General features: G+C 44.4%; 1 long non-coding RNA gene across 1 annotated transcript; it reads left to right on the forward strand.

The window, feature by feature from the left end:
* The first annotated feature begins 568 nt into the window (after nt 1–568).
* LOC133619041 (uncharacterized) lies at nt 569–27,886 on the forward strand. The gene is made up of 3 exons (XR_009817386.2): nt 569–650; nt 27,618–27,731; nt 27,820–27,886. It is a non-coding gene; the product is annotated as an uncharacterized lncRNA (long non-coding RNA).

A 27,886-nucleotide genomic window follows, 5' to 3' on the forward strand; every position in this document is an offset into this window, starting at 1 on the left:
GGCCCAGACATGGTAAGGGACACTTGATCTTATTGACTTACTCTGATCTCAACACTGTAACACGATTGGCTGCTCAGTGTGTCAACAAAAACACCTACTGAAAAATATATTACATTTTTAAAAGACTGTTAATATTTAAAAGTGTATTAATGAAGTCTTATTTATATATTTTACCAATATTGGTTGGCCCTAAAAATGTGAACGTGAGTGTGAATATTGTCTGTCTTTCTGTTGGCCCTGCGAAAGGGACAAACGGTAGAAAATGGATGGATGGATGGCTTCCCATTAGTAAATAAAGTTTTTTTTAATCATAGTGGTATGAATATGCAACATTTTAAATACATTTTAACACTGGGATACAGCCTGATGGAGGTCTGCACTCGTTTACTGTAGCTTCACACTGTTCTTGGTTTTTAATGAAAAATAACTATTTACAAAGAGTTTTCTGTAATGTTTTGTCTGCGATGAGGTGGCTGTGTTGAACACATCAAATGACATCATAAATACATTATAAACACGTTAGCCTATGGTCCAAACTCTGCAGCTGTCAGTGCATTACTATTCATGAGACATCTCTTCCTCTCCGAACTGGCCTTTAATTTAAAGCCAACTGCCTGTGATATATGAGTACTGGAACCTTTTTGGCACTGGTAAGTTCTTCACAACTTCAAGTCATTTGTTACTGTGAGGGTGTACATTACTTTAAATCTGCCCCCTTTCCTTTTAACACTCATAGGAGCCTTGATTAAAACGTGAGATTATAACATCTTTACTTGTGGAGGCTAGCAGTTGACAAGCAGCAATATCTTTGAGTAATGGGCTACCTTGAGCTTTGAATCTAAACCGAGGGTAATGCATGTATAAGACAAAATGTGGTGGAAACACAGTACATCCAAAAAGTTTTCACAGTGCTTCACTTTTTCCACATTTTGTTATGTTAAAGTCTGATTTTAAAATGGAATAAATTAATTTTTGTTCTCGAATTTCCACAAACGATATCTAAACAATACCACAAATAATACCTAATAAAAACCTCATGTACTAGGATTAGGGATGATGTTTGATAAGAAATTATCGAGTTCGAGCCTATTATCAAATCCTCTTATCGAACCGATTCCTTATCGATTCTCTTATCGAGTCCAGATAGGTTGTTGTATATGGAAAACAACACACAATATTTGGTTGAACAAAAGCTCACTTTTATTATATGAGAAAAAAATAAAATCTAATAAATAAATAAATATTGACTGTTACCCCCCTAAAAAAATAAAATAAAACAAATAAATAATGACTGTTGTTACCCAAAGTATATTAAGTGGGATTTTTCAGAAAAACAAATATATACAGTAACACAAAAACAACCTGTCTCTGTGATCAGTATAGGTGTATAAATAATAATATAGTGTTAAATAAAATCAGTCCCCTGGGCACAAAACTTAAAATAATACAGCTCTCCAAAAAGTGCACTTCTGCTGCTATTTGACATAACTGTTTGTTATGATGCTTTGACATTGTTGCACTTTATTTCTTTATTGAAAGAAAATTCTATGAAGAGAAAAGTTGTTTGCAAATGTGGTTACAATGCTAAAAAATGAAAAGTTAAAGCTAAAAAAAGAAATACACTGTATTGAGTTAACATTATTTCTTTATAGGGGGAAATATGTGATGTTATGAGTTAGGGAATATAACAACTACACTACCCAGCATGCACTAGGAGTGACGAGCATGCGCGGTGGCCCCGAAAAGTGTTGTTGCATGTTGCCACCCGGCAGCTAAGAATGAGGTTATGAGCACGCTGTGAAAGTAAACGTCAAGAACTCAGCCAACACGCCTCGTCTGCATTATTTTTAATTAGACAGACAACACATATACAGTGTGATTTTGTTTTGTTTACAAGAAAAGAAAATCAAAAGTTAAAAAAGGGAGATCATGTCATATATGTTGTATATATATATATATATATGTATGTGCTGCGGTTGCTTTAAGGAGGTTGCGAAAGCTGCCGTAAAGGAGGTGCGTTGCTAGCCTGGTTGCTATGTTTCCGGTTGGTCGTAAAAGTGTTCGTCATGTGTTTGTACCCTGCTCAAATCTCTCAGTAAAGTTATTCATTGGATTATACCTTTTGTTTTGAACTTTATTACACCTTGGAGCGCTTGTTCCGGTCCATTGTTTTTTCTGCGCCTAATGACTGAGCTACGTGACGTAATTTCTTGTGATGTCTCAAGGGGCATTTCTGGTCGGGACGGGATTCGTTCCCAGAGATTCGAATAAAAACCAACTCTTTTTCTTTACTATAGTGGTCTCGATAACGGGTACCGGTTCTCAAAAAGGGATTCGAGTCCGAGGACTCGGTTCTTTTCTTATCGAACAACCGGGAAAACCGATTTCGAGTATCATCCCTAAATAGGATTGTTAACGAAAAATCGATGCGACCTGATATCCGGTTCAAGAAGTGGCCGGTTCAGCTACGTCGGTTAGAGTCCACTCAATCGGTAAGATTAAGCTACGGTTAATCGAGTAAAACACATAAACCGGTTATTGCGCCGAACTATATATGAGTTGACAGTTTTTGTCTTTGAGCAAGACACTTCACCCTTGCTCCTGATTGGTCCTGGTTAGCGCCTTGCATGGCAGCTCCCGCCATCAGTGTGTGAATGTGTGAATGTGGAAATAGTGTCAAAGCGCTTTGAGTTCCTTAAAAAAGGTAGAAAAGCGCTATACAAGTATAACCCATTTACCATTTCAAAACGAAACAAGAGCCAGGATTGTTCCTGAAAAGAGTCACACACTTAGAATAGGTCTAGACACATGGACCGGGTGTTGCGTGAGACTAACAATCAGGTGACAGTTTATCGTTAAAACAACACGAGAGACACGGTTGCGCACCCAATAATTACTCTCTGATTTCCACAAGATTCATAACGTCAACAACGCGGACCGTCCCAGTGCTGTCCGTCAATATTGTAACATCCCAGGGAATGGAGGCTCAGACACATTCCTAGTTTGTCTTTCTTTATTTCACCAAATGCAAAGTTCTTGTATAATGGGCTCAATTCCTCGATCTCACTCTCTTTTCCGGCAACAGTCCAGAACACACGTCACTTCCCATCCTTGTCCCCAAAGTTCCGCCCCCAGTCAAGCCTTCGAGTAGAATCCGTAGGCGTCTGTGATGACACTGACTTATCTTGACTGATCAGTTGTCTTAGAAGACGTTTGGCTTCTCATCCGAGTAGTTTTCATCAGTTCATGCTCATAAACTTAGCTTGGACAGATCTAGTGCTTGATGCCAAGGTCCTAACTATGTATCCTCTAACATGAGGAAGAGCGTATGCACCGGAAGGAATGCTTTTGTTCTTTTGTGGTGTAAAAAAGAATGTGTCCATCAACAAACATTAACAATGGAATGGAATCGTTCATACACGGAACTTATTACATCGTATCAAATCATTCAGACACTAAATCAAATCGCCTTGAATCGTTCTGTTTTGTAAATAAATTGTTTTTGAATAGCATTACAAACAATGTACTGGCATGTGAAATACGTATTTTAAACATTCATTTCCGTGTCAAAATTTCACTTACGCGTTTAATGAAATATTGTAGCGTGTAAGAACAGGGGTCGAAGGAGGAGTGTCAAAAGATGGAGCTAATTGTTTTAATAACATTCAGACTTTGTTTTCTTATCAGCAATCAAGCAGTATTCTGTTTTTCAGCGGCAGGAACTGAGCTATTAGACAGGATAGAGGGAAAGATGAATGCAGCAATGTACAGAGACATCCTGGATGAAAAGTGACGCTTTCCATCCAACCTGATGGAGCTGGCGAGGCAAAGAGGAATGAGCGAAACTGCTCAAAAATAGGTGTGCCAAGCTTGTGGCATCATACTAAAAAACACTTGAGGCTGTAATTGCTGCCTGCAAAGGATGGGAATACTTATATACATGTGATTTACATATATATATATATGTACAGTACAGGCCAAAAGTTTGGACACATCTTCTCATTTCAATGCATTTTCTTTATTTTCATGTCTATTTACATTGTAGATTGTCACTGAAGGCATCAAAACTATGACACTTGTGAAGTGAAAACCATTTCAGGTGACTACCTCTTAAAGCTCATAGAGAGAATGCCAAGAATGTGCAAAACTGTAATCAGTGCAAAGAGTGGCTATTTTGAAGAAACTAGAATATAAAACATGTTTTCAGTTATTTCACCTTTTTTTGTTAAGTACATAACTCCACATGTAGTCATTCATAGTTTTGATGTCTTCAGTGAAAATAAAGAACACCCATAAATGAAAAGGTGTGTCCAAACGTTTGGCCTGTACTGTGTATATATAAATTTGCAATTCTGGAAAAAAAACTTTTCACATTGTCATTATGGGGTATTTTGTGTAGAATTTTGAGGACCAAAATGAAATTGCTCCATTTTGGAATAAGGCTGTAACATAGTAAAGCGCTGTGAATACTTTCCGGATTCACTGTAAATGCTCACTTTTTACCTTTCTGACTTAAAAAAGTATGCCACTTTTTGGGAAGATTAGGGAAGTAATTATTGTTATTTAAATTTCAAGTAAGATGAATTGGTATTACACTGATAAATTCAACACGGGATGAGGGGGACAAAAACTCAGAAGGAATCATACAAAGTGAGCAAATTGCTGAAGCAGAAGTGTTTGTCACAAATGACCTTGAAGAGCGACTTGAGGAAAGATTGTGGGGAAGAGAGGGGTGATTTAAGAACTGGAGAAGACAAGTTATTTCCAAGATAATCATACCATCACAGCCCAAGTGCTGTATGAGTATCACCAGAAACCTCTTTATTTAGAAATGTATTATTCTTCGTAAGGCTGTCTTTGAGTAAGGATGTTTTATATTCAGATCTGATTTGTTAAATGTTGCCCATAATCAACAATTAGTCCCATCTGTGGTACAGTATATACAAATTATAATATGTAAAAGTGTATTTTGACTGGTCACTTGGGGTCAGTAACATCACATGGCTGTAGATCTCGTCGTTATGAAGTGATTTTCCCAAAAGTTATTCGTCCATCCAGGGGCGTAGCCTATCCCAGCTGCATTTGGGCAGAAGGCGGGGTACACCCTGGACAAGTCGCCACCTCATCACAGGGCCAACACAGATAGACAGACAACATTCACACTCACATTCACACAATAGGGCCAATTTAGTGTTGCCAATCAACCTATCCCCAGGTGCATGTCATTGGAGTACCCGAAGGGAACCCATGCAGTCATGGGGAGAACATCGAACCCAGTACCTTCTTAATTTGAGGCACATGCACTGTAACGTAATACAATCTTTCTTTAAAGTGAACAAAACCAAGATCTAATCAAAAAATGATAAACCACTGGTAAATAAACACGGTAGAAATTATATAGTTTTGTGAGGCTTAGTGCAGCACTGAAAAGACATCGGACTTGACTAAGGAGAGGAAGTAATTGTCATTGCAAAGCTATTGTAAGTGAACATGGGGAAGAATCATTACCTTTGCAAAAGGTGGGTTTACCGTCAGGGCCGACTTTACCTAAGGGGTGGTGCTGTGGGTCTGAGGTGGTTTTGGGGGCCCCCCACCCAAACCTAAACACCCCCCTCCCCGCCCAAACCTTCATCAACAACACCCCCTCTCATCCTAAAAGACAGTTAGAAAATAAAAAATATGGTTTCACTCAACACTTTTTTTCCCCCCCAAGATGGCGCCGCTGTAGTGGCTGCTGGTGGCAGGAGCTCTGTGCTCTTGTGTCATCCTTTTGTGTTCCTAGTGTTTCCCTCTTGTTTTCATGGGTTTTTTTTTGTTTTTTTGTCTTTTGGTTCGGGACCCTTTGGGGCTGTGCGACAAGGGGTGGCATTTTCGTGACTTCTGTGTGCTTTGTTGTGGGCTTCTGGATCTGCCTCCCGGGAGCATTTTGGCCATTGGGACCAGCTGCTGGGTCTCTGCCACGCCGAAGTCCGTTTGGAGAGACTAGAGGAGAGGAGATGCGGATGAAGAGACAGGGTTGCGGAGCTGCCGCTGGGCGCCGGGATGGACGGGCTTCACGGTGTCTTGGCTGAATGAGCAGGTATCAGACGCATCCTCGCTAATCCATGTGGACTGGACACTGGCCGAGAGTTGGTGAGCGGCCGAGGGTGGAGTCGGCTCTCTTTGTTGCTTTGTCGGGTCTGCTCCTGTCTCTGGCCATGCTCCCCCCACCCCAGCAGACGGTGGTGTGGAACACTGCAGAGGCCACCACAGTGTATATGGGTGATGAAATGATGTTTTTGTTTGGTTGTTTGTCTATGCATGGTGCAATCGTGTGTGCGCAATGTATATTATTGGTTGATAATTTTTAGAGTTGTTTTTTGTTTCACTTTTGTAGCTGTGTGTAGAAGTGGCACTGCTGCAGTGGCAGCTTGTTGCATCAGCTCTGCTCTTTTAATGTATTTAAAGTCCTTTGTGTTCTTTGAGGTTTCCCTCTTACACATATTTATGTGTGCTATGGCTATGAGGTTTTTTCCCCCTTGGCCTCAGTCTGAACCCCTCTCCAGGCATACTTGCCAACCCTCCCGGACTTTCCGGGAGACTCCCGAAATTCAGCGCCTCTCCCGAAAACCTCCCGGGACAAATTTTCTCCCGAAAATCTCCCGAAATTCAGGCGGAGCTGGAGGCCACGCCCCCTCCAGCTCCCCGCGGACCTGAGTGACGTGTCGACAGCCTGTTTTCACGTCCGCAGTTTCATTAACGTCCTCCCAGCGCGGTAACAACACACAACAACAGCAGTCACGTTTTCGTCTACCGTAAAGCAGTTCGTCTGCCGTAAACAGCAATGTTGTGACACTCTTAAACAGGACAATACTGCCATCTACTGTACATGCATATGTGACAATAACATCTATGGCTTTTAGAGAGTGCACAACTGCGCGCACAACAAGGAGACGAATCAGAAGAACGAGGAAGATACAGCCATGGCAACGCCGACGACGAGTAAGATGAAGAAATACGCTTGCAAGTTCCAAGCCGCAGCTGCGATTGGACCTGGATAGCCTCCGGTAAGAAGTAGTGGACTACCAAGTGCTTGGCAGTGAAGATCCTCAGGAAGCAAAGATTGACCGGTTTTGGGCCATGCTAGGGAGAGATGGAAGATTCCAGACACTAGTGCATTTGATGGAAGCACTTTAGTGCGTGCCACACAGCAATGCATCATCAGAGAGGGTGTTCAGCATGATTAGAAAAATAGTGACAGAAAATAGAACAAGGATGAACAATTCAACCCTTAACTCAACAATGAGTAGATGAGTGTTATGTGTGTATATGTGTAAATAAATGAACACTGAAATTCAAGTATTTCTTTTATTTTTATATATATATATATATATATATATATATATATATATATATATATATATATATATATATATATATATATATATATGTATATATATATATATATATATATGAAATACTTGACTTGGTGAATTCTAGCTGTAAATATACTCCGCCCCTCTTAACCACGCCCCCAACCACCCCACCGACCCCAACCACGCCCCCCCCACCTCCCGAAATCGGAGGTCTCAAGGTTGGCAAGTATGTCTCCAGGGTCCCAGGCTTCCCTAAACCCCTCCCTCCCCAGCATTTCCCTGTTTCTAACTTTTTTTGTAAGAGGCGCCGGAAGTTGGCAGACCCATCAGCGATCCTGTTCTGTCTTTCCGTAATGTTTGTCTGCTCTTAAAATTGTGCTGAAAATCTTAATTTTCCTTCGGGGATTAATAAAGTATTTCTGATTCTGATTCTGATTCTGAACACAACAGCCGCAAGGCAAAAATATCACCCATTTTACAAATAGTTTTGTTCATGAATACATTTCCTACGTGATGGCCGAATGCACGTCTGTGCAAGTGTAATAGAAGCCGATCAATTTCAAGTAGAGTGCTGGCGATCCAGGAGACTGCCTGCGTGCGTGCGTGCGTGTGTATGTATGTGTGTGTGTGTGTGTGTTTGTGCGTGCGTGTGAGTGTGAGTGAGTGAGTGAGTGAACACAATCGCTAGACGAGCCTGAGACGTTTGTGACCGGCAGCTAAGAACACCAATCATTGCATTCCGCCGTCAAAATCGGGGGCCCTCTGGGCTTTAGCCCAGTTAAGCCTGTGCGTTAACGCAGCCTTGGTTACCAGAGCGAGTTGGCGTGTCCCGGTGTTCTGTCGATGTCTGCTCCCCAACGCTACTGAGCATGTACACAAACGCAAATATTTTAAATATTTGCCTGGAACAAGAAGCAGCTGCCTCTTGTACGTTTGTACAAGTAAGTAGTGATTTTAAATAGTGTCTTGAGCGCACATGTTGGAGTGCAGTTATCCATGTGTAATGTCTGCGAAAACACGGAAATCTGCGTTTTTATGCATTCATTTTCAGGTCAAATTATGACTTCTGCGTTTTTTAAATTAAATAATAAAAAATAGGATTCTAACAACATGTGTTGAATGCTCCCCTTTTGTATAACTTACAGCAACATGATACAGTAGCCTGCTCACAGCCAGATTAGAGTTTCATTTGAAAACTATGTAATATTTGATCTGAAATCTTTTAAATTTAAACATGCCGGCATTTCCAAAAGGATACAATAGACTTTGACTCTCGCTTGATTACTGAATTTATTATTGCAACCCTGGTAGGCTACTTGCGGGAGCAGCCACGTGACACCGAGTCGGGCCATTCCTCACCCATCTCCGCCGCCATTAATGTGCCACAACCACCGGCTGCTGTAGCATTCAGCGAGGCTGGCCAAGCTGTGACAGCAATAGGTGGCAAAATGATCGCCTAGATAGTGTAAGACACATTTAGATTTAAGATTTATATTTAACATTTAGGTTTAGATTTAACATGTAGGTTTAGATTTAAGATTTAGGTTTAGATTTAACATTTAGATTTCGCATTTAGCGCTCACATATAAAATTCCGCACTCACATTTATTTTAACATTTAGGTTTGGAGTTTACATTTAGGTTTAGATTTAACAGATACATTTATATTTAAGATTTAGGTTTAGATTTAACATTTAAATATAATATACAGGGTCAACATTTTATTTAAGCTAAATGTCACTAAAATTAGCTAAATCTGAAAAAAGTTCATTAAATCTGAGAAATATATCTGCTAGAAAAGTGGGACTGAACTTTTACATTCGGCACCAATACGAACCTGTTACTAATATTACTTAAACTAAGAGCAAACATGCTTGTAACTCAAGGTATGCACACAAGTTATAGCTTAACAAAAAGCTGAGAGACAACTGATATCTCAAGTTAATTTGTTAAAGGAGAACTGCACTTTTTTTGGAATTTTGTCTATCGTTCACAATCATTATGACAGATATGACGACAGATGGATTTTTTTTTTTTTATGTATTCTAAATATTAAATAAATGCAATGAGAAGTCAGTTTACAATTGAGCCTATGGGAGCCGCTCTATTCTGCCTATGAAGCCCTTCATAAGCTTCATATACAAAACCTCTGTTAAGGTTTTGTATACATGTTGTAAGAATATATGTAATATAGTAACAGTCACATTTCTAATAGCATTTAATATTTACATATTATGATTTTTTTAAGCATACGTGGCGCAATCATTTCAAAAACACATCACAATGTTCGTTTTTTTTTCTTCATCACTGATTTCTGCTTACTGCAGATTTTATGAGAGCCAACATGCATAATAAAACATCACTTACTGTGCAATGTCTGCTGTCATTAGGGAGGATGTTCATAGATTCCCATTTAGATGAAGAATGTCTCATAATCCTCGCGAAGAAAAGGAAGATGGATCCACGCGTCTTTCCGTGTTGTTCTCGCCATTTCCGAGTCTGGCTGTCAAAGTGTACCAGCATGTCGGAATACATCCTCAGCCTTCTTCTATCCAAGTGAGATGCATGATTTATGATCTGGGGGGCATAGCGTAGTGGGTAGAGCGGCCATGCCAGAAACCTGAGGGTTGCAGGTTCGCTCCCCGCCTCTTACCATCCAAAATCGCTGCCGTTGTGTCTTTGGGCAGGACACTTCACCCTTGCCCCCGGTGCCAAATGAATGAGTTGTAAAAATTAATGATGGGTTCTCACTTCTCTGTGAAGCGCTTTATAAATCTAATCCATAATCCATCTAGAACAGGGATGTCCAAACTGCAGCCAGCGAGGCATCACAAGTTTAACAAGAAGATTGGCCCAAGGGGTGTGACGATCTGTCACTTCATGTCGGTTTGTTTCCATGTTTTTGTATTTACTTCCTGTCAGTGCTCTTATTTTGTTATATTTCCTGTTGTTTCCGCTGAGCACTGTTTTTCTCCTCACCTGCCGGTGATTGGCAGCCGGTCCACACCTGCTGCCAATCAGCATATGCCTATTTATGTTTTCACTCGAGCACTCCTCAGTGCTCGACGATAGACTATGTTTGGAACTGTTGTATGCTAGACTGCTACATTTCTCTGTTGTTTTATTATTAAAATCATCTTACCTGCTCATCCTCATCCTGGTTCTTGCATCTTGGGGTCACACAAACGGCAGCCATGCGAGTTCCTCACAGTATCGTCGAGCCAGAAGATTGTGTCCTCGCGAGAACCCCTGTCGGCGATGCACAGCCGACCTTCTGGACCGCACAATTTTTGGAGGACTTAAAAGCCAGGTTTGTGCGGTCCCAGCCCACAGCAGGCTCGGACCTTCCCTCTCCGCCTCGACCGCCGGTTCCGGCTCTCCGACCGGCGAGGCCACCGCCGCCTTCGCTCCTCCCGGCTCGGCCGCCGCCGGTTCCGGCTCTCCGACCGGCTAGGCCACCGCCTCCTTCGCTCTTCCCGGCTCGGCCGCCGGTTCCGGATCTCCGACCGGCGCGGCCACTGCCGCCATCTTCCCCGTCGCCTGCTGTGCATCCTGTCCCGGCTCCACGGCAATCGCCTGTGCCAGCGCGTCGACCACCGGTTCCCACACCGCGTCGCACGCCAGTCGCAGCCCCGCGTCTTACGCCGGTCGCGGCGCCACGACGACCAACACCGGCTGAGTGCCCATCACCCGTTCCTGCTCCAAGGCAGCTTCCAGCAGCTGCACCACGGCTGCTATCCCTTCCATCACCCGCTCATCCTGCCAGTCCGGCGAAGGCTCCAGTGGAGCCCAACGTGATGTCCTTCCTGGCCTCCTGCTGGGACTCGGCGAGGGACGTATCTTTATCCCTCCTCCTGGCCCCCTTCCGCCCGTCCTTGGTTTTCGCACCGGGGGACATAAAAGACCCAGAACTCCTTCTCCCAGTGGTGGACGGCGTCTGGCATCCGCCTAGTGGAGGGGGGGCTACTACCAGCAGCAGGGCAGCCAAGCACACGCCGCTGTCATCCCCGCCATCGTCTCCTCCCACGGAGACATCATCGTCTCTTTCCACGGCGCCGCCACCTTCATCTTCTCTGGCGCGCCTTCGCACTGCGCGGACATCTTCCGCGTCACCGGTGGGACTCCGCACGACACCGCCATCTTCCTGGTCGGCAGCGGATCCACCCACGACCACATCTCCGGCGGGCTTTCGCATGGCGCCGCCATCTTCAGTGTCATCATTGTCGACGACTCCGCCCACGATGACATCATCTCTTGCACGCCTTCGCACGGCGCGGAGGTCTTCCGCGTCACCGGCGGGACTCTGCACGGTGCCGTCATCTTCATCGTCGGCAGAGGATCCACCGACAACGCTGTCATCCTCGTCGCCGCCAGCTGCGCGACCTCCTCCTTGTCGGCCACTAATGTGGCCGTTCCGTGGTCGTCCACCTCGCCAGTGGCAGCGGCGTTCAACGCGTCGCCGTCACCTGACTCTCCCTTGCTGGCTGCGGGGACACTTGGCCTGGCGACCCTCCGCCATGTCCTCCCTCCACCCTCCCGTAATTTTTGGACTTATTTCCGTTCTTGTTTCCAGGGAACATCTGGAATCTGTTCCTTGAGGGGGGGGGGGGGTCCTGTGACGATCTGTCACTTCATGTCGGTTTGTTTCCATGTTTTTGTATTTACTTCCTGTCAGTGCTCTTATTTTGTTATATTTCCTGTTGGTTCCGCTGAGCACTGTTTTTCTCCTCACCTGCCGGTGATTGGCAGCCGGTCCACACCTGCTGCCAATCAGCATATGCCTATTTATGTTTTCACTCGAGCACTCCTCAGTGCTCGACGATAGACTATGTTTGGAACTGTTGTATGCAAGACTGCTACATTTCTCTGTTGTTTTATTATTAAAATCATCTTACCTGCTCATCCTCATCCTGGTTCTTGCATCTTGGGGTCACACAAACGGCAGCCATGCGAGTTCCTCACAAGGGGTGGTTTTTCACCTTTATTATAGAACCTCAAGGGTTATATTGAAAGTGTTGGCGGTAAATAAAAAAAAATTGACTTTGAAACTGAAAATTCAAGTTTTAACGTTGAATGTTGAAAAAAACATCGGAGTATTTAAAATATAAAGAAATGAACACCGTTTTTTTTCAAGCTAAGTATAGTTATAACTCACACTTAACATTTTTTGAATGAATTCTTTATTTTCATTTTTCACTTTCATATATATTTGATGTTTGATCTTTTACATTTTCCAGACTAAATGTTAATTTTTTTTACAGTTCACGTTTTTTTTCTTAAGTTTCACATCTTTATATTTCAGATTCAAATTTGTTTTTTTCAGGTTCCGACTTTTGGCCCTTTTTTCCGTGGAAGTGGTACGAGGGGCAGACCATTTAGCAAAAGGATAAGGGGCGTCCTCTTCATGTTGCCTTCACTGACCATAGAAACTAATTCAGTTCAAGCCAACACCTTGTACAGGTCACACATTGCGATTGTAAGGGAAAGAAATGATAGTAGTGAGACGTGAAGGCGGTTTTAAACAGCACCGACGACAAATTGCAAAAATGGCCCTACAAATCGTGGCACATTATGCATTTCAACAGCCAAGCATTCAATTTAAACTTTTGCATTGCATCTAAAGTGCAGCACGCCGTGCCACACATGCGCAGTGATGCACTTGCGAGCACACGACACAGGTGACAAATGTTCAAAATGAAAGATCGTTTTGTGACAACATGCAATGTTTCTGATGTATTTAAGTGGTCTGGCAAAGCTGGAAATGAAGCACATGCTAACATTAGCAACTCAACACCCATTTGTGATATGTACTCACGAGTAGTAGTGCTGAGGAAGCAGTCAACTATCATAGCCAGAGCCATACTGGCCACACTTCAATATTCTCCTGCTTGCCTTATGTTACCATATCTAAGTTATTTTGTAAAAAATATGGGGAAATAACGACAAAAATACACTTCATTCATTAACCGTGTTACAAAAGAGGTAATTTAGAATAATACATAATATTAGATATAGAGAACATTTAAACCCTTTATTTATTGAATATAAATATTGAAATTGAATGATTTGGTGCAATTGCAAACAGTCAATATGATGTACAAAGTAAACTATAACCTGCAACCCAAAAATGTGCAACAATTCTTCACAAAAATGAAGATAAATATAATCTTAGAGAAAAATGTAATCTAAAATATTTGCATGCATGTGCAACACTTTAAACCTTTAGCACATCAGTATGTGGAATTAAATTATGGAATGGATTAATAAACAATGAACTAATGTGATCCACTTAAAGAAACTGTTCAAACTCAGTGTTTGCAAAGTAAAAGGAAAAATAATCTTGTTAAATATCTTGAACCTTAATCATAAATGAGTAAATCTTATTAATCTCTTTATGTGAATCATAACTATGTATTATAATTTAATAATGCAATATTTACTTACTCATTTGTGTGTTTATCTATTTATTCATTCACTGTGGTTACAGATTGAGTTCAAACAAGTGTATAGAAATTGCTATGAAACAAAAAGGGGTAGGATTTAAAAAACTCTTGCCTCCTCCTGCTCCTTTTTGGACATGTTGTAATGAGAAACTGGAAAAGTGATGTATGATATTATAATTGTATGCATGTGTAACCCTTGTGCTCTGTGGTGCACCTCCCTGGGTCTGCCTTGTGTTTCAAGGTGTTGCTCTGTTGGATGGAGCAGTTATGGTGTTGACAAAATACTTTATTCAGCCCTTTACAAAACAACAAAAAGTTATACATGTATCCTATACTAACAATATATACATGTGAGACATAAATGACTTGGTAGATAAATCAAGGGTGCACCTTGCCTTCTTTTTATATTGTCCTGATTTTTATTTTAATTGTATTTAGACTTTTATACACATATATAGATTTTATTTTTACTTGTTTTGTAAATTGTTATCTATTTTATTGATGTGCTACAAAGTTCTTTAATTTAGGGGAAATTAAAAAACAGTGATTTCACTGTTAAAGGGGGGGATATGGGACCACCTTAAAGAACATTTACAGTAAATACAAAAAGGTATACAATTATTTCCAAAATTTTAGACTAATTCTTACAAATACAGTATTTTTTGTGTACATTTAATGTATTCCTATGCACATCATATCTTATAAAAAAAATTTCTAAAAAAAAAAAAAAAAAAAAAAAAAAAGTTTAAAAAAAGAGTCATAAATCCCATCTCTTGAAGGGACAAATACAACCGGAAGTAAAAGAGAGCCTACAGTGACCCATGTTGGAATAATTAGGCTAGTAGCAACAAATGTTCGAAATAAACGAATACCATAACCATTACCATAGCAAACATTACGAGCTGGAAAACATTGCATGTTGTCACAAAACAACTTTTCATTGTAAACATGTGTCTCCTCACCTGTGTGCTAGCTGCAGAAGGGGACTGAAGAACCAAATATAGGGCTCCTGCAGAACCAGACGCCATACATCCATTGTGTTAGAAAGGTTCCCAAACTCTGTGCTACCTTAAGAGACTATTATGAGCTGTCCACCTTAAGAGACTATTATGAGCCGTCCACCTTAAGAGCGCAAGGCATTGTGGGCGCGCCCCTTCATTCTACCCACAACAGAGCACAGAGCGGTGAATGCACGTCATTTACATTTGCTGCTTGTATATATACAGTATATATAAAACGTGTAATATTGTACAGCACTGCGGTGCCGGTGCGTCACTGACGAATAACACCAATACTTGCCAGTGTTGTACCATTCAGCCAATCCAATGTAACCTGCTATACCTGTCACCCTGCCTACTAAACAAGTAAACTGCCCTATGCCAAACGAACTGTCCTGTCCATTGTGTCCTGACCGACACCCCGGGGGCGAATGAGACTACCTTTATAGAACCATACAGTCCTTTATAACTCTCCACAACATTGTGGTCCTTCGAGCCGGATAGCTTCATTTACCCCTAGACAGTATGGACTTCGAAGGATTAGGAGCACGGCCTAGGCGTCAGACACGCCCACCAATCCGCTTTGATGATTACCAGCTCAGCAACATCAGGCAAAGACACAGGGATGGGCAGGAAAAAGTATGGTTATCCCATGAGAAGGAAAGTACAGCCAATGCAACCCCCACATACTCTACCCCGCTCCCTACTCCCATCAGCTTAGGCGGGATGCTGCTTGTCATGAAGAGGACCCGTACGAACCAGAGTGGCAGAGGTACAGGTCAGACACCCAGCTAGCCCACCTACAGCATGCAGAGAGAGAGACCAGGGAGGAGATGACCATAGAACCAAACCCCCTCCATCATTCACCTCAGGAACTCGCTCTAAGAGATGAAGTCAGTCAAATACTGAGAGAAAGCGCCATGCTACAGCAGTCACAGCTGACCGTGCAAGCGGATGTGGCTGCATTAGGTCAAGTTCATAACGAAATTAGAACACTGACTAACACAGTAATCAACCTTCAGCAAGGTACCCCACGACCCGCCAGTCAACTCAAACCCCAGTCTGTATATACCGAGGATAAGGAGGATTGGCCTGAACCCCCTCCACCATGGCCAAACACAGCGGCTCTGGAACGTCCGTCAGGTCAACCAGTCCTGGACCGACTAGATCAGATGATGGTCGAGCTACAGCTGATAAGGAGCCAGACCTTGTCAGCTAGCCACCGCAAGGTATCACCAGCGAAGGTTGGCAATAAACCACAGTACCTTCAAACCCGACAGCTAAGCAGCGAGCCTTGTCCCCCCTACATGGCTCACACCTACACCAGTCCTACACGCTCTCCAGAGGAACCTACCTACATGGCACGCTATCCACCGCAACAGTTGCCACACCACTCCCAGCGTGCTGTTCAGCGCCCACACCAGAGACCTGCGTACCACACCACTAAATCAACAATGCGGCAGCACCAACCACCGGCTCAGGCTCCTCCCACCAGGTCTATGCCCCACGTTGCAGAATATGCATCACAGCAGCTGCTGAATCAATACCAGCCACACTATGCACAAGTACAGTATCTCCCTCGTGTAACTCCATCCTATGCAACCACTTATACGTCTAGCCAGCCTGGGTACATGCCAGTGGCCACACAAGCAGCCCCGTGGATGCAGAGACAGGACCAGCAAACCCCTCCGCCACCACGCTATGAATCAGCAGCTGCAGCTGCTGAACAGACCTACAGAGGCCCACGCCCGACCATACCAAACTTCAGTCACTACGACCCATGTGAGTTTGCCCGTTTGAAAATAGCTCTGGAGAACCTCCTGCCTACAGAAGGGACTGAAATGTTCAAGTACCAGATTCTGGTAAACCATCTGAGGCTTGAAGAGGCAAAATTGATAGCAGATTCCTATCTCAACTCCCCCACTCCCTACACTGACACCATGTCAGCCCTCAATGAAAAATTTGGCCAGCCCCACCAGATAGCCCTCAGGAAGATAGCCAGTGTGCTAGACTCACCTGATGTTCGCCGTGGAGACACCGCAGCCTTTAGGCGGTTTGCCCTCCATGTTCAGTCCTTGGTCGGACTACTTAAGTCTTTGGGCACTGACGGTGAAGCGGAGCTTCGCTGTGGATCTCACGTGGTGAGACTGTTAAGCAAACTACCCGCAGAGCAACGGGCAGACTTCCGTCGAACCACCTTTAAGAACCCCGGAACTGTTCCCACCCTGTGCGATCTAGCCCAGTGGCTCCAGCATGAATCCTGGTGTCAGGATTTGCGATGGACAGACACTCATAAGAGCAAAGGAAAACCAAGTGTCCCAGTACGAGGGTCGCCAGGGACGGCGACCTGTCACCGTCCTCCATGGATCAAAGGACTCGGAAGAAAATGATGGACCTACTAGAGCCTCAGAGGGAAAGAAGGGGAGAGCTAAGCCATATTGCCCTTTCTGCGAGAGCGATGAACACTTCCTCAGCCAGTGTACAGAAGTCACAAAGCTAAACAAAGAAACTCTCACTGAGTGGATAAAGGCCAACAAAAGGTGCTGGCGCTGTGCACGGCCTCACCAAGCCGCTCAGTGTGACTTAAAGAAGCCCTGTGGCCTATGCCAAGGGAAACATCTGCAGGTCCTTCACGACGTAAATGATCGACCACCAAGACCGACAAGCAAGGAGGAGAGCTGCCTGGTGAGCTCCGCCACTGAGGTTCTGTACGTCGACCGTCCTTCAGTCCACAATAGGGTCTTACTGAAGGTCGTCAGAGTGCTTCTTCGTCACGGGAATCGCACTATAACCACCTATGCCATCTTGGATGATGGGTCCGAAAGGACCATGCTCCTGCCAGCAGCTGCCCGAGAACTTGGCCTACAAGGCACACCTGAGGACCTGCCCCTGAGAACCATCAGACAGGAGGTCCAGACCCTCCGTGGCTCTGCGGTATCCTTCCACATCTCTCCTGCTGCTGAGCCAAAGACCAGCTTCATAGTCTCCAGAGCCTTCACTTCAGGTCGCCTCGGCCTAGGCGAACAGTCATACCCGATGGACCGACTCCAGAAGAGGTACACCCACCTGGTCGGTTTACCAATTAAGCCCTTCCACAGTGCCAGACCCCTAGTACTCATCGGCTCCGACCACCCACACCTAATCACCGCTATCGAGCCAATCCGACTGGGCCTGTCAGGTGGGCCTGCTGCAGTCCGGACCAGGCTAGGCTGGACTCTTCAGGGCCCAGCAAGATTCTCCCAGCACCCCCTACACTCACAGCAGTGCCTAGTGACATCAGTTCACCCTCCAGCTTCAGAACTATTCAAGCACGTCGAAAGGCTTTGGCAGCTCGACACTCTTCCATATAAAAGTGAGAAGATTGTAACCAGGTCGAGACAAGACCGAGCAGCAGTAGCCCTGCTAGAAAATAAGACCACCCGCGTGGAGGTAGCAGGAGTCTTACGCTATGCCACCCCACTGCTGCGCAGGCGAGACATGCCTCTTCTTCATGCCCCCAAAGAAGCCGTCATGCCGAGTCTGCGGAGCACAGAACGGCGGCTAGCTAAAGACTCAGAACGTGCCAAGGCTTACAGCGCAGAGATCCAGAAGCTGGTGGATGCAGGCTCTGTCACTAAGTTAGCCCCCGAAGAAGTCAACCAAGACGGAGAAGAGTGGTACATTCCTCACCACATGGTGAGTCACAACAACAAGAACAGAATCGTCTTCAATTGCTCCTATCAGTACAGGGGCCAGAGTCTGAACGATTCCCTACTGCCAGGACCCACCCTTGGAGCATCACTCCTGGGAGTTCTACTGCGCTTCCGGGAACATACAGTCGCCTTAAGCGCAGACATTAAAGGGATGTTCCATCAAGTCCGTCTCCTTCCTGAAGACCGTCCCCTCTTGCGGTTCGTGTGGCGCGACTTGACCAGAGATGAAACCCCAGCAGTGTTCGAGTGGCAAGTTCTACCATTTGGCACAACCTGTAGTCCATGCTGCGCCACGTTTGCTCTACAGCTCCATGTAGCCAACCATAGTCAGCCGGGAGATGATGTGAGCCTCTCTATAGAGAGGTCCTTCTATGTTGACAACCTCCTACAGAGTCTGCCCAAACCTGAGGATGCCAGAGAGTTGGTGGACAGACTTCGGGGACTCCTTGCAGCTGGTGGGTTTGACCTACGCAAGTGGGCTAGCAACGTGCCAAACGTCGTGGGACACCTACCCAAAGAAGCCAGGTCCGACACCCTCGAGCTCTGGCTCGCACAAGATCAAACAGACTCTCCTGAATCCACTCTGGGACTCAGCTGGCACTGTCAAACCGACACCATGGGCTACAAGCATAGACCCATAGAGTACGGAGTCCCAACAATGCGGAACATCTACAGGGTTTTGGCCAGTCAGTATGACCCCTTAGGGTTTATCTTACCATACATCACTCGAGCCAAGATGCTGGTCAGACGCCTCTGGGAGAAAAACAGAGACTGGGATGATCCTCTCCTTCCCCCAGACCTATTACAAGCGTGGAAGGACTGGGAGAAAGAACTACAATTTCTATCTCAAGTCACCTTGCCATGAGCGTATATACCAGTCGAAGCGGATGAGTCAAGCGTCACCCGTCAAGTCCATGTGTTCTGTGATGCATCGGAACAGGCTTATGGCTCGGTGGCGTATCTGAGAACGATGGACTGCCGAGGCCAAGTCCATCTGTCCTTCCTACTCGCCAGGTCCAGAGTTGCTCCCAAGCGACTACTCTCCATACCCAGACTGGAGCTGTGGGGAGCGGTCACAGGAGCTCAACTGGCTAAACTCCTAGAGAAAGAGCTCACGCTGAAGATCGATCAGAATATCCTGTGGACAAACTCTACAACAGTGCTGGCATGGCTGCAGTCAGAGTCCTGTCGTTTCAAGATTTTTGTTGGTACCAGAGTGGCCGAAATACAGGACCTCACGAGTCCCGCCACCTGGCGATACATAGATCCAGCGAGGAACCCAGCTGACGACATCACCAGGGGCAAGACTCTACAGGACCTGACCATGTCGAACAGGTGGAGCCAGGGCCCCCCCTTCCTCCTTCAGCCTCCAGCTGAGTGGCCTGTCAAGCCCAACGTCGAACAGGAAGGCGATGCCTCCGAGCTACGACAGTCTACTTTCTGCGGTATCACCTTAACAACACCTAGTACGCCAGACGCAGAGGTGAAACAGTATGATACCTGGAAGGAGCTGCTAGTAGCTACAGTGCAGGAGTTACATGGGGCGGCAGGTAGTTACACTGCCGAAGACTATCGCAATGCTGAGACCCTCATATTAAAACAGGCGCAGTGCGAGAGCTTCCCAGAGGAGTTGCGGCTCTTGAAAGCAGGAAAGCCCGTACCATCCGTCAGCAGACTGCTCACCCTGTCACCGGAGATGAATGAAGAGGAAGGACTAATCCGTGTCGGTGGCAGACTACGACGTGCCGTAGACATCGAGCAGACAACGCTGCACCCTATTGTGTTAGACCCTGGGCACCCCTCTACCAAACTCCTCATCCAAGATTTCGACAGTCGCTTGCACCATCCCGGGCCAGAGAGGGTGTTTGCTGAGATGCGGCGCTCATTCTGGATCCTGCGCGGCCGTGAAGCGATTCGCCGTTACCAACACACCTGCACAGACCGTCGACGTTGGAAAGCCAGACCTTCTGTTCCAAAGATGGCAGATCTACCGCCCGCCCGCCTGCGGTTCTTCAAGCCCGCCTTCTTCTCGACGGGGATGGACTGTTTCGGGTCGTTTCAAGTCAAAGTAGGAAGGCGTACTGAGAAGAGGTGGGGTATAATTTTCAAGTGTCTCACCACCAGGGGTGTGCACTTAGACCTTCTGACCACCATCGATGCAGACTCCTTCTTGATGGCTCTCAGGCGATTTATCGCTCGTCGAGGAACACCAGCCGAGCTGCTCTGCGACTGTGGGACCAACTTCAAAGGAGGAGAAAGAGAACTGAGGGAGGCATTCTCTGCCCTGTCACCAGACCGGCAGCAGCAACTCGCCAAGCAGAAAATTGACTTCCACTTCAACCCCCCTGCAGCACCTCATTTTGGAGGAGCATGGGAAAGGGAAATCCGCTCCTTAAAGACCGCCTTGTACACCACAGTGGGAACTCAGTCAGTCTCAGAAGAAGTGCTGCGGACCGTGCTACTGGAGGTAGAGGGGATTCTTAACTCAAAGCCATTGGGGTACGTCTCCTCCAGCATCACAGATCTCGATCCTGTGACCCCCAATAGTTTGTTGATGGGGCGGCCAGACGGGTCCTTGCCCCAGATCGTATACCCAGAAACTGAGTTACTGAGCCGCCGTCGATGGAGGCATTCACAGGTGCTGGCAGATTGCTTCTGGTCCAGTTTCTTGAGAAATTATCTGCCAAGCCTCCAGACTCGTCAGAAATGGCACTCTACGCCAGCTGACCTCGCAGAAGGCTCAGTAGTGATGTTGGTGGATCCCCAGCTTCCACGGGCCTTGTGGCCCATCGGTCATGCCACTAAGGTCCACCCTAGTAATGACGGCCACATCCGTTCAGCGGACGTAAGGATCAGAGACCATGAATACACCAGACCAGTTGCCAGGCTGGTTGTCCTACCAGCCCTTTCACCCGACGAGGAAGAGAACAGCTCTACTGCCACCATCGCCCCTTCGTGAGACACTAATAACCTTGTCACCTTTCTATGGAGCGAATGTACACCGTACATTCGGGGGCGGCTGTTAGAAAGGTTCCCAAACTCTGTGCTACCTTAAGAGACTATTATGAGCCGTCCACCTTAAGAGACTATTATGAGCCGTCCACCTTAAGAGCGCAAGGCATTGTGGGCGCGCCCATTCATTCTACCCACAACAGAGCACAGAGCGGTGAATGCACGTCATTTACATTTGCTGCTTGTATATATACAGTATATATAAAACGTGTAATATTGTACAGCACTGCGGTGCCGGTGCGTCACTGACGAATAACACCAATACTTGCCAGTGTTGTACCATTCAGCCAATCCAATGTAACCTGCTATACCTGTCACCCTGCCTACTAAACAAGTAAACTGCCCTATGCCAAACGAACTGTCCTGTCCATTGTGTCCTGACCGACACCCCGGGGGCGAATGAGACTACCTTTATAGAACCATACAGTCCTTTATAACTCTCCACAACACATTGCAATTGGGAGTGGATCACTGCGCATGCGCGGCATGGCACGCTGCACTTTAGGTGCAATGCAAACATCGGAATTTAATGCTTGGCTGTTGAAATGCACAATATGGCATGATTTGTCGAGCCATTTCTGCCATTTGTCATCGGTGCTGTTTAAAACCGTCTTCACGTCTCACTGGCGCCATTTCTTTATCTGACAATTATAATGTGTGACCTGTATAAGGTGTTGGCTTAAACTGAATTAGTTCCTATGTTCCGTGAAGAGGACGCCCCCTATCATTTTGCTGATTGGTCTGTCACTAACACTTGGTATATTTTCAAGTCATGAAATGTAAATGGAGTATTGCGCTTTTTGGATGTTTTTTTTATTGGGTTTTATAGGTGGAACAGAGGACCCAGTGATGTGTGGTGAGGTTCATGGCTGGTGAGGCACTGACTTCATCACAGTCAGATTTACAAACATATGAATCCTAAAGAGTATCTTATTCACCATTTGATTGGCAGCAGTTAACGGGTTATGTTTAAAAGCTCATACCAGCATTCTTCCCTGCTTGGCACTCAAGGGTTGGAATTGGGGGTTAAATCACCAAAAATGATTCCTGGGCGCGGCGCCGCTGCTGTCCACTGCTCCCCTCACCTCCCAGGGGGTGATCAAGGGGATGGGTCAAATGCAGAGGACAAATTTCACTACACCTAGTGTGTGTGTGACAATCATTGATACTTTAACTTAACTTTAACTTTACACATACAAACTGTAGCACACAAAAAAGCACATTTAATAAAAAAAACTTTATTATGGTCTTACCTTTACTTATAAATGAAGTCCATGCGCTGCTCCTTTTGAACAAAAGCATCGATAACTTATTTATAGAAGTCTTCCTTATCTTTCTTCAGTTTTAAAAGTCTCTCTGTCTCGATGGAGATCTTCTTTTAATCATTACTTCCTGCTTCGATCGAAAGTCCAGTTTAGAAAACTGTTTTATTTTAGATATGTAATCCTCCATGTTAAAAGTCCAGGCAAGAGGAAAAAATAAACGATCGCTGCTAACTGTTGCTGCTTGTTGTCACTTCTTCTGCAGCCGAGTCGTCGCAAAAATGATCTCTGGGATCACTAGCGCCCTCTACCACCAGGAGACGGGATTACTGCAAGCCTCACACAGTGCGTCTTTGCAGCTGTTTTATGATTGCTCAGCACAAGAAATACGTTACACACATACAGTTGTTGACAAAATACACTGTACATTATATACCTCAGCTAACTAAACTATGGAAATGTATAATATTATTCATATAGCAATACAGTCTTACTGCACAGCAGGTCAGCAGTTAGCCGAGTCATTGCGCAATCCATGGTGAGGCTCAACTGGCTGGTGACTCACTGCGAGTCTCTTCTCAGTATTTGAACGGCAAATGTGAAAATTCAGCGATTTTGAATAAAAATAATCCAAAACTGGTGAAGTTAAATGGAAAATTACTTTATAGTATAATCACTGGATACATATAACAATTTAATTTTTTTTTTTTCTTTTTACATTTTTTTTCTTTCCATGATGGCACGTGAGGCCCCGCCTCACCTGCCTCCCCTGACTGCACGTCACTGAGAGGACCTCTTATTGGCTCCTCTGTAAGCAGTCTTTTATTTACGTTTATTTACAACTTAGAATGCAAAAATATATTTTTTTAATCTGCTGTCATGTCTTTTATAATGATTGTGAGAGATAGGCAAAATTCCAAAAGTGCAGTTCCCCTTTAAGGTACTTGTACGTTGAGGTACCACTGTATTTAAAATGTAATTATTTGAATTCAATAAAAACATTTTTAATACAGTATATACTATCGTATGTATTGCATGATCAGACTAAATTAGAATACACACAATTTCATGAGGTACATACTTTTTTTCTGTTAAAATGGAAAGAACATTTGGAAAGAAAGATGAAGTACTTTATTAAAATACATATTTCCAGGCTTTCATGGGCCATATAAAAACGATGCCGCGAGCCAGATCTGTCCCCCTTGAGTTTGACACCTTAGTCTATTGCAAGGTGAAGGGGGATGAACCGGCAATGATTTTGGTCAGGCTTAGGAGACTCCTGTCACATTCCAACATTTATCAACATTATCTCCATCAAAGGGCTTTTATCGTGCGCCAGACAAATGGACAAAGAAAAGGGAAACGTTCATAGCAAGGTCAGACACTTTTACTTGAGGGACTTTGGGAATATTAAAAGCTGCTGCTTTGACTGTGGGAACACGTATTTGTGAAAAGATGTCCTCTGTGGGTCATGATGATGAGACTCCTCAGCCAGGAGATGAAATATGAAATTAATGCTTCAAATATCCGTTATGTCATGGGTCTACTCTAATAAAAATTAGTTAATACTTTAAACAATGTCCTTTTCTGTTTCCATCATATTTTGTCAATGTAATCATAAATGTGTGATGAAGATAACATCCCCACGGAAAATTTAATTCACATCACGACAATTTATTAAACAGGGAAAGGGTTTTGGTAAACATTAAGCATCAGTAAATCTGTCTGTTGGGACTTTTTGAGGCTTTGGACCCAGGCAGTGCTTGTCACATGTACGTGTGTTGCCATGGTGATGTACTGGGTTTATGCACATGCTACAACGACTTCTTTCTGGCTGGATGTGACTAATGATCTATATTGTTGATTAAACTTTGCTTACTTGTTTTGTAGTGACCTTGATGTTGTTTGTGATGTTAAGAGTTCTGTTTAGTACAAGGTGTGTGTGAAGCCATGCCGCGGCAGAATGGTCTTTGTGTTTATGTGTTTGTGAAATTGTATGCACTGAAATCATTTAATGGCCCAGGTTGTCCACGGCACGGCACATCGCATGCAGTCACCTGGCGTTTTATGCCGCGGTCGTGTCCTTCCTCGCCACAGATTTTCACTGGATGCGTAACGGCAGCAAAAGGTTGCCGCCACGGAACGGTGCCGCCTTCTGTCGTCCTGCAATCCCCACCGCCATTCTGTTGCGACTCCGTCGTGCGACAAAATAGCGCACTTTTAAGAGATCTCCCAAATCTGTGTGTAATGATGTGATAAGAAGGTTGTAGTAAAGCAAACACAAAACAGTTTATTTTGTCCTTCCGGAGGAGCAGAAGCAAAAAAACGTGTTCCTGCTTCTGGAGATACGTAACGGCCGCTGAACTGCAACACCGCGGAACGTCTCGAGCTTTGATCAACAGGGATACACTTAAGACCCTTGCCGGTGCCCTCATACAGTGTCATTTTGACTACGCCTGCACCTCATGGTTCACCAGCATCCCCAAGCCACTAAACACAAAACTGCGAACTTCCCAAAACAAGCTGGTGAGACTCCTGCTCAACCTCCCATACAGGACTCACCTAACTCAAGCCCACTTTACCAAATTGGAATGGCTTAGAGTTGAGGAAAGAGTATACCAAATCGCAATGTGCCTGGTATTCAACATACTCAGAGAAACTGTCCCCAAGTACCTGTCCAACTACAAACCCTGTTTCCATATGAGTTGGGAAATTGTGTTAGATGTAAATATAAACGGAATACAATGTTTTGCAAATCCTTTTCAACTCATATTCAATTGAATGCACTACAAAGACAGGATATTTGATGTTCAAACTCATAAACTTTATTTTTTTTTTGCAAATAATAATTAACTTAGAATTTTATGGCTGCAACACGTGCCAAAGTAGTTGGGAAAAGGCATATTCACCACTGTGTTACATGGCCTTTCCTTTTAACAACACTCAGTAAACGTTTGGGAACTGAGGAGACACATTTTTTAAGCTTCTCAGGTGGAATTCTTTCCCATTCTTGCTTGATGTACAGTTTAAGTTGTTCAACAGTCCGGGGGTCTCCGTTGTGGTATTTTTGGCTTCATGATGCGCCACACATTTTTAATGGGAGACAGGTCTGGACTACAGGCAGGCCAGTCTAGTACCCGCACTCTTTTACTATGAAGCCACGTTGATGTAACACGTGGCTTGGCATTGTCTTGCTGAAATAAGCAAGGGCGTCCACGGTAACGTTGCTTGGATGGCAACATATGTTGCTCCAAAACCTGTATGTACCTTTCAGCATTAATGGTGCCTTCACAAATGTGTAAGTTACCCATGTCTTGGGCACTAATACACCCCCATACCATCACAGATGCTGGCTTTTCAACTTTGCGCCTATAACAATCCGGATGGTTCTTTTCCTCTTTGGTCCGGAGGACACGACGTCCACAGTTTCCAAAAACAATTTGAAATGTGAACTCGTCAGACCACAGAACACTTTTCCACGTTGTATCAGTCCATCTTAGATGAGCTCAGGCCCAGCGAAGCCGACGGCGTTTCTGGGTGTTGTTGATAACTGATAGGCATAGGAGAGTTTTAACTTGCACTTACAGATGTAGCGACCAACTGTAGTTACTGACAGTGGGTTTCTGAAGTGTTCCTGAGCCCATGTGGTGATATCCTTTACACACTGATGTCGTTGTTGATGCAGTACAGCCTGAGGGATCGAAGGTCACAGGCTTAGCTGCTTACGTGCAGTGATTTCTCCAGATTCTCTGAACCCATTGATGATAATACGGACCGTTGATGGTGAAATCCCTAAATTCCTTGCAATAGCTGGTTGAGAAAATTTTTTCTTAAACTGTTCAACAATTTGCTCACGCTTTTGTTGACAAAGTGGTGACCCTCTCCCCATCCTTGTTTGTGAATGACTGAGCATTTCATGGAATCTACTTTTATACACAATCATGGCACCCACCTGTTCCCAATTTGCCTGTTCACCTGTGGGATGTTCCAAATAAGTGTTTGATGAGCATTCCTCAACGTTATCAGTATTTATTGCCACCTTTCCCAACTTCTTTGTCACGTGTTGCTGGCATCAAATTCTAAAGTTAATGATTATTTGCAAAAAAAAAAAAAATGTTTATCAGTTTGAACATCAAATATGTTGTCTTTGTAGCATATTCAACTGAATATGGGTTGAAAATTATTTGCAAATCATTGTATTCCGTTTATATTTACATCTAACACAATTTCCCAACTCATATGGAAACAGGGTTTGTATTTCACCAGAGTAAGTGATGCTCACAGGTACTACACGATAGGGAGTTCCTCAGACCTCGTCCCCCCCAAATTCAAGACTCTCATGGGAAAAAATGCATTCTACTGTTTTGCCACCACACAGTGGAATGCACTACCAACAGACCTTAACATTCAAACTTCCCTACTAAATTTTAAAGCTGCCATAAAATCATGGCTCAGCTCAACCTCTACCTGACCTGAACCAAAATTGATCCCCAGCATTTCTTCGAAGCATCAAACAGGTTTATACGCGGTTATAATGTATATATATTTACTCTTTCTGTTTTGCACACTCTTGGAGTCAACATGTGCATAGTCATGTACATAGAGTCATGTACATAGTGTATATACACCCCACCCCCATTTTTTGTATATATTGTTTTTCACCTGACATGTATACTGAGTATATGTACATAATTTATAAAAAAATGTAACGTAATTTTTTATATACATGTTACAGGTTATATATATTTTATTATTGAATGTATCAAATGTGATGAATATTTAATGGACCACAATGGAAACCTTTTGGCTTTTTGTGCCATCCATTTGCCTCCTCTCCTGCCGTGGCCGCGCTCCAGCGCAGCAGTTCCAAATCTGCAATCAACACACCTGACGCTGATGAGTCCCCTGCGCTTCTTAATCCAGCGCAACCTGCGTTCCAACGCCAGAACGTAGCTACCGGTTTCTGTACAGTAAGCCTACACATTTCCAGCTCTATGTGCATTTTACTCGCTCTCTGTGTTTCCCCTCATTCGTCTTGTGTCCTGTGTCGCCATCCAGCAGCGTTCCTCCGTTTCCTGGTTTTGAGCTGTGTGTCTCGTCTCCCCGAAATCCCTCTGGTTCCCTG

Source organism: Nerophis lumbriciformis, linkage group LG19 (assembly GCF_033978685.3).
Source record: "Nerophis lumbriciformis linkage group LG19, RoL_Nlum_v2.1, whole genome shotgun sequence".
NCBI classification, from domain to species: domain Eukaryota; kingdom Metazoa; phylum Chordata; class Actinopteri; order Syngnathiformes; family Syngnathidae; genus Nerophis; species Nerophis lumbriciformis.